Raw genomic sequence first — 14,470 nt, forward strand, 5'->3', positions numbered from 1 at the left:
GCAGTTCTTTATAGGATCAGGTTGTTAGTTAAATCCTAAATAATTGGATGTAAGCCAGCTTAGTTCAGCTTCTTTGGCTGAACTGGCTTGCTGTGGATTGGGATGTCAGTCAAATGTTTTTCATCAGGTGACTGCAATCAATCAGTGGTGAATGCTACAGAAAGCCATGAATGCCTTGGGTACAATTTAGCTATGATGGGTTTTCTGAAGGAGGCAGAAGAGATTTTCCTCACACTTGTGCTCAAATGCTGGGAGCAATTTCAGTGTTCCCTTTCAGAAGCAACTACAGGGACAAGTTCTAACTTTCTCCCTGATTTACCAGTCCACAAGCAACAGACTGGCATTTAGTTGTACCATTCCAGCTGCCCTTGAAATAACCTGAGAGTTTCAGGTTCAAATCCCTGTAGACAATAAAGCTCACTGGAAAAGTGGCCTGCTATCATTTCTCAGGCAAACTATCCTCTTGGGGGTGTTATGAAGGGAAACGGGAGACGCATGGTGTTATGTACTGAGCTGAATCCTAGAACAATAGGATCCAGAATGCAGCAGTCTGATTGGTCCGCAGGAGCCACCCAATCCAGCTCCAGGTGGAAGTGAATCAGTGACCTGACTGACCTGCAGGAGCAGCCAATCAGGCTTCTGGAGGAAGTGAATCCACAACCTGATTGGCCTACAGGAGCAGCCCGGAATTAGCCAATCACGCGGGGACCATTGTGTAAGTAATGTATATATAGCTAGACGTTTTGGGGAAAGTTTCAGTCAGATGAGTGGGTGCTAATAATACAATTATTATTAAATTATTATTATAAGCCTCACAGCATCTGGCAAAAGCCAAGTGAGCTGCCAGTGAAGAAAGAGACTTTCACAAACTCCACTCTTAAAAATATGGCAGCTAGTTAATGGATTGAGGGATAACTACATTACGTGATCTCTCTAGTATGTTCCCCAAGTTCTTCTCTAGTCCCTGGTATTCAGTCAGATAAAACATAATCTGGTTTTGATTGCTTTGCGAATCACCATCACCGTGGTTATTCTTACCTCTCTGAAATTAAAATGTAAAGAACTGTGCCCATCAACCTAGCAAAGCAAAGCAAAGCAAAGCTGAAATTATAAGAATTTGCTCAAGCTTTCTTAGTCCAGTTCAGAACGAAAACCTGTCAAACACTGATTTACCATGCTTTTTAAAGGTCTCCTGTCCATGCTTTAATTAAGTCTGCTCTGACTTAGCTTGTGAAATCCATCACCGTGTCAACATGGGGCTGATTAAAATATACAATATGTTTTACAAGGCTATATATGCCAAATGGGAAACATGGGGAAAGTGTTTGTTGCTGACAGAAAATTAGAAATCAAGTAATAAACAGCAAGGAGCAGGAAATAAGTTAGTGTGCTATCAAAATGGAAACAAAAGAGAAGGCAGTGCAGTTGGGCAAGCAAGCCTGAGTCTCATGCCAATTAGTTAGAGGCCACGGCATCACCTTGCATCTAAAAGCTCCCATTGTTTGGCCACGTGTCATGATGCCTAGAAAGTGCCTTGGAGGAAACAGTCAGACTTGTCCAAGGAATTAAGAAGAACAACTGGTTTAAAATACGGTAACTCTTGCAGGGAATGCTTCTTAACAGCAGCAGCAGCAAAATACAAAAAATAAATAAAAATAATTTAAAGTCAAATACAGTTAATGGTTCTTCCCCAACAGTACATGGATAACTTTTCAGTGAATTAGTACTCTGCTTGTAATCTCAGCGCTCCTTCATTCAACTTATCATACCTTGTCAATGTGTTCATGATTGTTTCCAAGAATTTGGATTTGGAAACATGGTTTACATCAGACTATGGCCAAGCTTGTGCCCTCCAGATGCATTCCAACTCTCATCAGCCCCAGCCAGCACAGCTGTGCTGGTTGGGAGAGTAATTTATTTTGGTTCACATTTTAATTTGAATCTACCTTATTTTCAATATCAGAAACAATACATGAACTGAAATGCAGCTAACCTTCAAAATTATACTTCAAATTTTGCAGTATAGTTCTGCAACCAAATAACACATACGAAAAGGGGGGAAACATGCATAAAATAACTGAAAATAACATACAAAACTGCACTGTATGAAAGAGGGACGTTGTTGTTGTTGTTGTTGTTGTTACCCTGCCGATCTGGCTGGACTACCCTCTAACATTTCTCTGAAGGAAATAGGGATGTCCCATTCCATAATGAATTCCATTCCAATTCCAAAGAAGGGCAGTGCCAAAGAATGCTCCAACTACCACACAATTGCACTCATTTCACACACTACCAAGGTTATGCTTAAAATTCTACAAGGCAGGCTTAAGCAGTATGTGGACCGAGAACTCCCAGAAGTGCAAGCTGGATTTCGAAGGGGCAGAGGAACCAGAGACCAAATTGCAAACATGCGCTGGATTATGGAGAATGCTAGAGAGTTCCAGAAAGACATCTACTTCTGCTTTATTGACTATGCAAAAGCCTTTGACTGTGTCAACAACGGCAAACTATGGCAAGTTCTTAAAGAAATGGGAGTGCCTGATCACCTCATCTGTCTCCTGAGAAATCTCTATGCGGGACAAAAAGCTACAGTTAGAACTGGATATGGAACAACTGATTGGTTCAAAATTGGGAAAGGAGTACGGCAAGGCTGTATTTTGTCTCCCTGCTTATTCAACTTATATGCAGAATTCATCATGCGAAAGGCTGGGCTGGATGAATCCCAAGCCGGAATTAAGATCGCCGGAAGAAATATCAACAACCTCAGATATGCAGATGACACAACCTTGATGGCAGAAAGTGAGGAAAAATTAAAGAACCTTTTAATGAGGGTGAAAGAGGAGAGTGCAAAATATGGTCTGAAGCTCAACATCAAAAAAACGAAGATCATGGCCACTGGTCCCATCACCTCCTGGCAAATAGAAGGGGAAGAAATGGAGGCGGTGAGAGATTTTACTTTTTTGGGCTCCTTGATCACTGCAGATGCTAACAGCAGTCACGAAATTAAAAGACGCCTGCTCCTTGGGAGAAGGGCGATGGTAAACCTAGACAGCATCTTAAAAAGCAGAGACGTCACCTTGCCAACAAAGGTCCACATAGTTAAAGCCATGGTTTTCCCAGTAGTGATGTCTGGAAGTGAGAGCTGGACCATAAAGAAGGCTGATCGCCGAAGAATTGATGCTTTTGAATTATGGTGCTGGAGGAGACTCTTGAGAGTCCCATGGACTGCAAGAAGATCAAACGCATCCATTCTGAAGGAAATCAGCCCTGAGTGCTCACTGGAAGGACAGATCGTGAAGCTGAGGCTCCAAGACTTTGGCCACCTCATAAGAAGAGAAGACTCCCTGGAAAAGACCCTGATGCTGGGAAAGATGGAGGGCACAAGGAGAAGGGGACGACAGAGGACGAGATGGTTAGATAGTGTCTTCAAAGCTACCAGCATGAGTCTGACCAAACTGCGGGAGGCAGTAGTAGGCAGGAGTGCCTGGCGTGCTCTGGTCCATGGGGTCACGAAGAGTCAGAAACGACTAAACAACAACAACATTCCATAATGATAAGTTTACTATTTATACCCCACACATCTTACTAGGTTGCTCCAGCATTCTGGCCAGCTTCCAATGTATATAAAAACATCATAAAACATCAAACATTTTTTTTTTAAAAAAACCTTCCCTATACACGATTGCCTTTAGATGCCTCAGGGGTCAGATAACTCCATACCCTCCAACATTTCTCCAATGAAAATAGGGACATCCTAAGGAAAAGCAGGACAATCTGGGATCAAATCAGAAACCGGGACGGCTTCTTTAAATCAGGAAAAGAGGAACACTTGGAGAGTCTGTATTGCAGGTGGCAATAAACTAATCACACTTCCACCTGTGGTAAGCAAGACTTGTGGTTTCTTGTACTGTTTCAAAAACCTGCTAAGCTTGTTTGACAAGCCACATCACAGAGGCAGAAGATGTTACACAATGGAAGGAATGCCTCTCTCGAACCTCTACCTATCTCCAGCCTCAGAATCTGGGAGCAGGGCACAGGCCTTAGTCTCTCGTAGGCCGTTTGTTTCCAGGGCCCAAATTGTGACCTTATTGCCTTCAGTTACTCCACAACCATTGGTGGTCACTGGTGATGATTTCTGCTCCTCAAGAGAGCACCTTCTTCTTGCCTGGAATCACATCTTTGTGTCAAGAATGCACACCCTGCCTATTGTTCTCAATTCCAGGTGCCTTTCATTATTTAACAGGTTGTTGAGCCTCTTTAGATGAACAGAGCAAAACTTTCTGTTTCAAGATTGAAGAATCATTTCTGGATTCTGCCTTCCATCATGTTTTGTTTGTTACAGGAGAGCAACATTCTGTTCTACTTAAGCTTCCATACATGGGAAGGCTTTTTAATAAGTGAGCCCATGGAAATATTTACATTCTTCTGTGTCAGCCGGCTCTGTATACACTAGATCTTATATGCTTCTTGCATTTTGTTATGGTTTAAAAATGAAAAAATGAAAAAGGTACTCCATAAATTGGAAGGCATTGGGTTTTTATACTCTCCTCCCCACAAGTTAGATGAAATTAACTTATATGTTGCCAAGGTTTATGTTTGTTTTCCCTGACCATGTTATTGTATCAGAACAAGGAGCAATTCAACACATGGAAGGAAACACTTAGTTGAATTTCTGACCATATAATGCTTTTTCTTTGAGAGTCCAGCTTACTGCAAGCACATCTGCTGAAAGTAAGTATGGGACTGGAGAAAAAATGATGTGGAACTTCATTTGGGTGGTCTAATGTTCACAATTCCAGTGGACAAATGACAGAAGAATGTCAGACCCTCCAAGTGTTCCTATTTTCCCAGATTTACAGAAGCCATCCCAGTTTCAGATTTGATCCTGGAATGTCCTGCTTTTCCTTAGGACATCCCTATTTTCTTTGGAGAAATGTTGGAGGGTATGGAGTTATGTGACCCCTGAGCCAAGGAGATAAGTAACCATACAACCTGTAGAAGACAGCTGAAGGCAGCCCTGTATAACTTGGGTCAAAGAATGGATCTATCACAAGGTGTACATCTGCCTCTTCTCCCTACAGTGTAGCCGCTGCCTGTTCCTGGCTTAGTAGGCTACAAAAAAACCTGAAGTAAGCCAAGGGTGAGTGAGGGTGCACATAGACTACTATAGTGCACACCGCAGAATCACGTAGCACAATTATGCCCTAGATGGGTGGGTGCCACTGGTATAAATGGTTTGAGAATTGTAGGCTTTTGTAGCCCCTGACTCCTTGCATATGTATGTGAACTTGTATCCAGAATCAGCCTGGCATTCAGCTGCTCTCTCTTAATACTCAGTCCCTGCTGGACCCTGCTATGGAAACCTGGAGTTCCTCCAACTCCAGGTGTCATCTAAAACCCAGCTAGCTGTGGAAGCTTAGATGAAGCAATCTTGAAATTTCTCAGCACTGCTTCTTAAATCAGCTGCTTCTTAAATCAGCTGTTAACTATATCATGGTATACAGTCGCCTTTCTTGCTCTAAGAAACTAGGAATCTAGGAAACAAAGATTAGGATATTGCAGAGCACAGGGATCCAAACTAAAGCTGATTAAGGGCTTGGCTGTGCAATATTTCACTGTACTATGCACACCAGTACTGTGCTGAAATTGTGACATTCAGGTGTGTGTGTGTGTGTGTGTGTGTGTGTGTGTGTGTGTGATATTTCAGTGGCCAAATGATGTCATTTCTTAACAACAGCATTCTATAGCTCGCTGGGGATGTTTTTCTTTTGTTCATAAAATAATACTGTAATTCTGTCATCTGGATTATATTTAATTACAGATGGTGGGAGGGAGGAAGACATTATGGTTCTCGAGAGAGCTTTGTTCACTTGTTTTGACTAGATGGAAGAGTGGCCGGAGTAACAGTAAAAACACAGCCATGTCAGTTTTTTTATTTGTGGTGGTTGGTTTTTTTTTAAAAAAAGGGGGAAGTCAACACACATTTTATCACCAGGCTGTAGCCACGAAATGAAAAACACACTGGTTCTAAAATAGGAGTTGGCTGCTTTTGTGCCAGGTGTCCGAACAGAGAGGTGGGTCTCACTGTGTTGACCTGTGTCCCCTTCAAAACAGAGACCCACTTCAGAGGACAGAAACCCTATAGTAAGCATCCCTAGTTCTCTTTGTTCCCTGCTACTCACTTTTATCCAAATGACAACCCAGTGCCCCTCTTAAACACCTAGCAACATACCTGCCATTATCATGAGCAAGGCCCCCCTGCTGTGTGGGAGCACTGGTGCTGGATGAAATCTTCAGCTATAATGAATCACAGAATAATCAACATTGCTCATAGTATTGACCACCCACTTTCTGCTTACATCCAGATTGCAAGGTTTAGTATTGGAAAGAAAGATTATTATTTGTAAATACATTATATTAGCTCTAGATTTCAAAAGGCATGCAAAAGAGCCAGCAGGACCAGAGCACAATGAATTACGGTACCTTGCTTGCTGTTTTTAAGAAATACTCCCATTTCAAAAGGCATTTGCTGAACTGAGGTCATCAGTGGCACTGAAAATTCAGTCTACAACCTGACCATAAAGGATAATCTAAAAACTGGGTTTAAAATTGATATTAATGTATCTCCCTCAAGGTGAGAACCATGGCCTGCCAATTCAGCTGTTTTTGGCCATGCCTGCATATCTGCCGCTGACTTGAGAGCAAGTGCAGGACCAGCTGCAGGACAGAAAAGGCCTCTCTGCGACAGGCACAGCTGGCCACGGACTAGGAGGGCACAATAACTTGGAAAGCACAAATGGACCCCCAATTCTTCCTTGGCAGTGAGGCTTGCATTCAGTGCTGTTTAAATGCAGCACCCAAAGTGGGAGCCAATCCTTATTGAAGATTGTGGTGCTGGCATTTGGAGCTAAATTTGACCAGTGCTGAATTGGAACCACACAGGTAAGACTTCTGATTCTTCCTTGCAACAGACCTTGCATTCAGTGTAGGGGGCTCTTCTATATGCAGGTAAGGGATAAACACAGACTTTCTATTGGCAGGGAATTTCGAAAAATGTCCAATTTGCGGAAGGAGAACTGGCAAGAACAGTGGCGTAACATGCACTGCTGATGCCTGGGGTGGGTGAGCGCGTGCCTTGGGGTGGTGTGCATGCCCTGCGGGGGGCACAGAGGGTGAACAGAGCCCGTGCCCAGCCCTTGCTGCTGATGCTTCTGGATTGACCCTCTGCAGCCCACCAGAGCCTAGTGGGTCCATGCTGTGCTCCCAGCCACCCGCAGCCCTTGGCAGGCACAACAGGCATACGCCCAAAGGGCACACTCGTGCTGCCCTGTCAACTCTGCTTTACGATGTTGCAGGACTGCATTAGGAGGACACAAGAGACCTGCACCCTGAACCCGAGGGGCACGTGCCTGTTCCATCCTCCTCATCCAGATGATAGTGTGCTTGGGGTCAAATACTGAGCTCCTGGAGTGATAGCAGATCCGTTGCTTTCATTCCATCCATTCCACCCATCCATGGTGCCAGACTTGCATACTTATGAACATATCATATTAAGGCTGAAATCATATGAACACTTACATGCAAGTGAGATAATTCCCCAAGTTAGCACATGTATGTTTCAAGAAAATAGATTCTTATATTCCAGAGCCGTTCTTTGATATTTTAGATTGAAATATTTTGCTTGGCTGATTATAGAATACATGCAGCAAGAACCCAATATGAAACCTATGGCTTGGAAATGCTCACTTCATTTTGGCATTTGCCAATATTGCATTTTTGTAACATCTTCTATGCAACTAAATAACCCCAATATAGTGATAATCTCTGAGGGATTAAAGACCAGAAAGTCAAGGAGAATAATGTCATCTCAAACAAACATATCTTGTTTATTATTTTATTCTAAAGTAGAACATAGCTTCATATTGAGTCCCTCCCATATGTCTTCCATAATCAGCCAAGTAAAATATTGTGAACCAAAAATACCAAAAGATCTGGAGATTTATTTAAATGAATTGGGAAAATAGTGCCGAGAGTTTATTTTTCTTCAGAAATGTACAATATACAAAGTTCTTTCTCTCCCAGAGTGATGGGTCACCCTCTGTACGCTTGGGGCTTTGCTGGCACCAAACAACTCTTTTGCAGCCAGTGTCAGATGCACTTTGGGGTGGGGACAAAATGACTCATACAGACCTGCTTTCTTAATTCAAATGGAGATCCCATTCCAGTCCTTCCATTCATTGATGAGTAAGTGTCTGCAGCCTAGGGGCATTTCAAGACTACCTGTTTACTGAGCATTCATTCCGATTTGTTTGCAGGGAGGTTAGATGGCCCATTGAATCAAAGCAAATGTTAGCCCACACTTCCCAGCACATTTTCCTACCACTTTCCTTATTTCTTTGCACAAGACCTCCCTGTCAACTATAATTGTTCCACCTGAATGTGAATGAATTCCACCTAAAGCACCACATCTAAAGCATGGGTTGTGTCTCTCCAAATAGATCATAAACTGGAATCAAGCTAATCAAGGTTTGTTCATGGCTTATTGCCCAAGTTCAGATGATAAGCCAAACCACGTCTTAGCTCCTGTTAGGGTACCAGCCTTAGGAGTGGAGGAGGCACGAAACATCCATGATTTTCTCCCCATGCACCAATAACTTGGAAAGCACAAATTGTGTGTTCACCTTTAAACCCTCGTTAAGCTTAACTAGCATTTAAAGTAGCATGTGAACTGGGCAATTCAGAGCTTGTAGCCATGATTGCCGAGGAATGTAAGAAAAATACAGAGCTGTCATTTTTCTTCCCAGTACCGTACTCTGCATGAATGGTAGTTGTTATCTCAACATACAGTATTATCCTTGAAGAAGTGCATTTTGGTTTAAGATCTTCCTTCCTTTAAACTTAGAGTTCCATTTCCAGCATACTCTCAAGAATGTAGAAGGCCCAGCATGCACTCACTCTATGCTAGATAATAGCATTTTCTGACCAACTTCACAAAGGCAAGAAATAAGACATTACAAAAACAGTTTTTTTGGGGGGTGTTGCTTCAGAGCAAGAGCACAATCATATAGAGTACATTCTGCCTGACCATGCTTTTGTCTGAAATTAGTTCCAAATAAGATTGCATGTTGTATCAGGGTTAGAAGTCAAGTACCCATGCCTGAGCAGAAATAGACTTAAAAGACATATTAAAAGGCAAATTTTGTATTGGACAATAGAAGAAGTTCAATTCCCCTGCTTTGAGCTTTCCCTGCTTCAAAACCGTTGTCCTGGAGGGTTTTCCATTGAACTACTTCAGAGTATGAAGCATGCTGCTATTCTATTAGAAAACAAGAAATGTATTTCAGGTCTGCAGTGAAGCTGGTAACAAACCAACATACAATTTATTATTATTATTATTTCTTGTTTACTTACTTTGTTTGCTTGCTTTGTATAAGGAATGAAGTAATACCCTGCTACTGCTCCTCTGGGTTTTTAGGGATGGTCATTATATTACCATTTTTAAACAAAAACAAAAACCCAAGCCTCTGCCAGTGAACCTGATTTTTTCAAAATATTTTAAATTAGAAGGACTCTGGGAATGTAGAATTTGACAAAATTAATCTTTCTTGTTGCATATTCAGTATTAAAGGGTTATTTAGTTGTATTTAAAATGCAAAAAGGATATATAATTAAACTAAAAATCTAAAAGGCAAATGTCTGGAGCTTGCAGAACAGTTTCTGCTTGCCTTTCTATGTTTCATGCAGTTCCTATGCAAAATTCACTACTTTTTTAGAGGGGTTGCAAGTCAACAAGATCACATTTTATTCCTACAAACAACACCAACACCAACATATCTATAGGGCCAGTCCCCTCCTCTATTGCTGTCCTATTACTTGTTCCTTTCTATCTGCATATATGGTATTCCTGCTGCTGCCCTCCCAGCAGCCCCCCCAGCTGTTTCGCAGATGGGCTGCATGCAGGAGGGGCCAACCAAAATGGCCCTTGTATATTGGAGAACACTATCCATCCATCTCGTCCTCTGTCGTCCCCTTCTCCTTGTGCCCTCCATCTTTCCCAACATCAGGGTCTTTTCCAGGGAGTCTTCTCTTCTCATGAGGACTGGTCAATTCGAAGTTAATGATGAAGCAAATAATAGTTTTAATATTTGTTTGCTCCTGAGCCACATTCACTGGAATGTGAACAAAGTTTTGCTGACATTTTTTAAAGTATTAATTTATTTTATATTTATAGCCTCACCTATCCTTAAACCTCAGAATAGAAAATAAAAATAAAGAAATCAGATCTCATAAGACTCCATAAATTACACATTTCACATTTTATGGTCCTGGAAGTTTATATTCTGTGCTATATATCTTACTTCCTTTCTATCAGCCAAGACAGAAAATACACAGAGAACTCATTAATAAACCAGAGGTGTAATCATAACACTGTAAATACATTGCAGAACACTTTGTCAAGCCTCCTGAGTTTATTCTTAAATTACATACTTAACGCACCCATCCAGAGAAATGCCTTGGGCTTCATTTGTACAAAGTACCATGGTGTATAAACAGAGCCTGAGGACCTTTCCAGACACCAGACTTTCCTAGAAGAACCAGGCAGCCATTCTCCAACCTTACCATAAAGTGATTTTGTTTTTGCTAGTACTGCCATTGCTGATTTCTCAGCATCACAATCAGTAACTTAAAGTGCTGATTTTTAGGAGCCAGTTCGCTCCAGGAAGCACTAACAAGTGTGTTAATTGTTCCTGCAACATGAAGGAGCACAATTTCGAATGCCCAGACCTGCAAATGAGGGGTTTCTCTCTGTGTACTTGTTCCTTTCCTTTCCTTTTGCCATTATTTTCTGAGCTTTGTCTTCATTGTCAAGGATAGTGTCATCTCTTTCCATCACGTGGGGACAAGTTTTTTGCTTGAAATAACTAGTGACAGTACAATGCCTCTAGCCATCTGCATCCTTGTAGCCAAGGACGCAAGCCGCCTGTCTGAATTCTCATGAAGTTCTGCAGGATACAGGTAAAAATAAAAATATTCTCCATCTACATTCCAGTTTAGTATCTTCTTCTTTGGTGATCACTCCTAGCCAAGTAAGATTGTCTTCCACAAACATTGTTTTAACAATGTGTCCGTAAGTGACTGTGGAGACCAATTCTGAATCCACATGTCCTTCCACAGTGGGGACATAGGTTTCCAGGCGGGAGTTAATCATGGTGTGGATTTGCCAAGTGTGCCTTCCTCTTAGCATATTTCTCCCTTGCATCCTGAGTTTGAGTGTCTAAAAAGCCCATGGCACCTTTGGTAAAGGCTGTTCTCCAACTGGAGCACTTGCAGGCCAGTGTTTCCCAGTTGTCAGTGTTTATACTACATTTTTTTTAGATTTGCCTTGAGACAGTCTTTAAACCTCTTTTGTTGACCACCAGCATCACGCTTTCCATTTTTAAGTTTGGAATAGAATAATTGCTTTAGAAGACAATCATCAGGCATCTGCACAACATGACCAGTCCAATGAAGTTGATGTTGAAGAATCATTGCTTCAACACTGGTGATCTTTGCTTCTTTCAGTACGCTGATAGTTTGCCTGTCTTCCCAAGTGATGTGCAAAATTTTTCGGAGACACCGTTGATGGAATCTTTTGAGGAGTTGGAGATAAGTGGTCCATGTTTCACAAGCTTATAATAAGGTTGGTAGTACAGTAGCTTTTGAAACAAGCATTTTGGTTTCCTTGGGAATGTCCCAGTCCTCAAACACCCTGCACTTCAATCGGGAGAAAGCCGCACTCGCAGAGCTCAGGCAATGCTGGGTTTCGGCATCAATGTTGGCCCTTATGGAAAGATAACTGCCTAGGTAGGAGAAGTAATCAACATTTTTCAACGTTACATCATTAAGTTTATTAACATTTAATATATTAACATGTCTTCACATGCCTCTGAGCTGTGACCTCCCTCAAACCCCTGTTGCAAATCTAAACCGTCTTCCTCTTCTCTGGAAGGGTCAAGCTGGGTAGGCGGACTCCACCATTCCTCCTCTGCCCAGTCCCTGAACAAGTATCAGGCTTTGGGCAGGTATGTTTTGCGACCAGGGAAAACACTTCTGATGTCTCACCAAATTCAACTCACCATCCAATGTATGGCAATATGAATACATCTAGCTGAGGCATTTTGGTCTTTCTCTGTATTGTTGATGAAAGGTATAGTGATTCTGTTAGATCTCAAAGAAGACTCACTTGACTCATATCTGGATTGCTCGCATTTTTATGTGTTTATCCCACAATTGTGAAAGACAGTAAGAAAGAGCTTTGACACTAAACTGGGTTCAGCATATAATTAGTCCTAATCTTTCTTTGTGGACAAATCCAAATCTCATTTTGCACTTAACCTATCATCATATGAGATTGGCTGATAACCTACTTCTTTTCTATTTTTGATATGGTTTATCTGTTTTAAGTGGATTTTATTTGGCAAAATTAACAGTTTAACTTGTTATCGCCTGCCCTAAGGTTTTGGCTTGGCTAGAAAGTTAACTAACTAACTAACTAACTAACTAACCAGCCCTGTTTATCAAGATTGGAAGCCCAGCCAGATGGGTGGGGTATAAATAAATTATTATTATTATTATTATTATTATTATTATTATTATTATTATTATTCAAAGCTATGTTCTTTGGCTAATTTATTCAGGTTTTTAAAATCACTGTTGTTCACTTGATTTCTTACCCACCCTTCACCAAAAGGACCCCAAAATCAGATTACAGTGGTACCTCAGGTTAAGTACTTAATTTGTTCTGGAGGTCCGTTCTTAACCTGAAACTGTTCTTAACCTGAAGACCACTTTAGCTAATGGGACCTCCTGCTGCCGCCGCGCCACATGATTTCTGTTCTTATCCTGAAGCAAAGTTCTTAACCTGAAGGCCTATTTCTGGGTTAGCGGAGTCTGTAACCTGAAGCGTATGTAACCTGAAGCATATGTAACCCGAGGTACCACTGTTCAACAATATAAAAATACAATATTAAAATCAGTTAAAACCATTTACAATCAAAATAATAAGGTGGTTCTCTTTCCCTAACCACATCTGCAACAGCTGATTTTTGTGCAATTCATTTAGGGTTGTACACCCATCCCTGACTCCAGGGAATTGACACAGGAATCCAGTCCTTGTTACACTTGCAAGCAAAATCTGCTTGCTAATCATAAAATGATAAGGATTCTTTAAATACTGTATATATTTTTAACAACTTTGTCACAAGTTTCCACAGAGCAACAGTAGCCACACCCTGCGAAATGGTTTTGAGTGGCCAGCTAAACCAGGTGAGGGAAGCTGATGGGTCTCAAACCGTTGGTGAGCTAGGGACTTCCCCTGCATATACAGACAGGCTCTTGTGGATTGAGTGGATGAGACCAGTAGTGGATCCAATGGTCAAAAAGGTGGTTTTTGCATGCGTTGTAGAGGGAAGTGAGAGGCAGATGAGGCTTGTCAACCCGAGAAGGTAGCCCATCTAGGAGAAGGAAGATTCTGATATGAAACGTCCACTGCCTTGCAGGATATCTTTGGGAGAAGAAAAGACTCAGGAGTAAACCCTACACGGATCCAGAGTGGAGCCCTTAAGGCGGTTGGGTGACACCTTGTGTGCCTCCTTCTGGCAACTCCTGCAGCCAAGCTGGTGCCAACTGCCTTCCTTTGGACCACATCAGTGAGGCCGAAAGGGAGGTCTTGTCTGGTCAGCATAGGACCACCATACACACTGCCCAGGTTTGCGCCCCAGGCAGGTCGCTTCAGCGCCTCTAACACAACCGTTTGACTTCACCATTGTCTCTAGAAACAGATGGATGCCAACAGCATGTCACAAGGTTCAGTGTCCAGGAAAATTATAACTTTATCTAAATCAAGACTGGTGAGAAGTCATATTTTCTTTAAGATGTATTGAAATGCTGGACTTTATTGGTCTGTCTGTTTCACCTATTTTTGTTAATTTCTGTTCTTTCAGGAATATTGACTTCCATGCCACTTTGGCACAGCAGATGACAAGGAATGTCTGGATGCACATTCTATTACTGTTCAGCAACTATGACAGCAGAAAGTAAAAGATGTATGGTCAGCCATTCTACAATGAGGCAAGAAAGGGCCAATCAGCAGATGGGATCGGGCAGAAGCGAACCAATGGTGGCTAGGCTGATTCAGATGGAGGAGTAGAAACAGCCTCAAAAACCCAAATGCCAAAATCACATGTTTTCAGATGGTGAAATTCCAAGCCTTCCAAAGGAACCTCTCCAAGCCTCGGTGGGTGGGCAACAAACTCCATGTGGCAAATGGGATTCCCATACAAAGAGAGAGATCTTGGGACAGAAACAACACACACAAAAACAACTACTTTGAGTGCACTGTTAACAGGTCACTGAATATTCAAGCAGTGAGGAAGTAAAAAGTAAACACAACATCAAGTACCATAATTCAATTTTGTTAATCTATCATGTT

Source organism: Podarcis melisellensis (genome assembly GCF_964234715.1).
Source record: "Podarcis melisellensis genome assembly, chromosome: 3".
Taxonomy (NCBI): domain Eukaryota; kingdom Metazoa; phylum Chordata; class Lepidosauria; order Squamata; family Lacertidae; genus Podarcis; species Podarcis melisellensis.